Here is a 1,743-nt window from a genome sequence, read left to right on the forward strand (position 1 = left end):
TAATAAAGCATAAATTAATATCAGAGGTCTGGTGCCAATTCCCAATTATAGCAATAGCCTAGTAATGATAATAGGCCTGATGATGATGATGATGATGATGATGATAATAATAATAACAACAATAAAGCATGTAACCTCATAAATATATAGCAATAGCCTAGTAATGATGATAGGCCTAATACTACTCATAATAATACTAATAATACTACTAATAATACTACTAATAATTATAATATCTGCAAGCTCACATTAGAAGTCTGGTACTACTGCCAATTATAAAAATAGCCTAGTAATGATAATAGGCATACCTACCGCTACTGGTGATGATGATAATAATATTAATAATAATAATGTGGGCCTAAAAATAATAGCCTATCTATCTATCTATCTATCTATCTATCTATCTATCTATCTATCTATCTATCTATCTATCTATCTATCTATCTATCTATCTATCTATCTATCTATCTATCGATTGATCGATCGAAGTGTGTGGGGCGTAGGGCACTAGGGCCCCAACTGCAATGAACCAGCTTTGGGGGGGCCCAGCTTGCAAAAGGTTGAGAACCCCTGGTATAGGTGATTGAAAAAACTCTTAAATTATGTTCTTTCATAGTTTTGATGCCTTCAGTGATAATCTACAATGTAAATAGACATGAAAATAAAGAAAACGCATTGAATGAGAAGGTGGTTCCAAACTTTTGGCCTGCACTGTACCTTTCCTCATTATGGCCAGAATCTTTATTTTAACCTCATTGGTCCACAGAACTTGTTCCCACAATGCATCACGCTTGTCGATATGTTCATTTGCAAACTTCAAATGCTTATTTTTCTTCTGATGACTCTTCCAGGAAAACCATGTTTGTACACGTATCTCTTATAGTGGAATGGTATATCACAACTCCAGTGTCTGCCCTGTCTTTCTGGATGGATTGTGCAGACACTCAGGTGTGGACAACCACAGTTATTGTATGTTTTAACAAGGGGGGCAATCACTTTTTCACACAGGGCCATGATGGTTTGGATTTTTTTTCACCTTTAATAATAAACACCTTCATTTACAAATTGTATTTTGTGTTTACTTGTGTTGTCCTTGACTATTTTTTAAATTGGTTTGATGTTCCGAAACACTTAAGTGTGACAAACATGCAAATGAACAGGAAATGAGGAAGGGGGCAAACACTTTTCACATCACTGTATATACCCTGTCTACATGGTGTGTTGTACATGTGTTTCAGTTATCACAGTTTTGAATGTCAATGATGTTTAGAAAAACATTTTGTTAACAAAAATCTCTTTATTGCTGATAAATTAAACATAACAAGCAAAAACATTACATAAAAGGATGTTAAAAAACCATAATCAACTATTAGCATCATAACTTAAATTTCACACACATAAAAAGGCACTCATATGTGTAAAATTAAAAAAATACACACAAGACCACAAACAAATAAATTAACCACAGCTGTTCTGATATTCCAGACCAGTCTGAAGCCTGTTGGCCAGTAACCCCCCCTGCCATATTTCATCAGTGTCCCATATCAAAACCAACAACAATATACAAGTGCATGAATAGGAATTAATTACAAATGATTGAATGTAATAATGAATGGGTACAACATGAACACATGATTCTTCCTGCGTGTTACAGGACTGTATATGTAAAGCACGTAGCAATGTATCATAGACTGGTAATATATATATATGTTTATATATATATATATATATATATATATATAT

General features: G+C 33.5%; 1 protein-coding gene across 3 annotated transcripts in view; it reads left to right on the forward strand.

Annotated features, from left to right (window-relative positions):
• Positions 1–1,743, forward strand: part of LOC117947698 (zinc finger protein 501-like) — a 28,920-nt gene that overhangs the window by 22,132 nt on the left and 5,045 nt on the right. The window lies entirely within an intron of this gene.

The sequence above is a fragment of the Etheostoma cragini genome, chromosome 7 (genome assembly GCF_013103735.1).
Source record: "Etheostoma cragini isolate CJK2018 chromosome 7, CSU_Ecrag_1.0, whole genome shotgun sequence".
Classification (NCBI taxonomy): Eukaryota; Metazoa; Chordata; class Actinopteri; order Perciformes; family Percidae; genus Etheostoma; species Etheostoma cragini.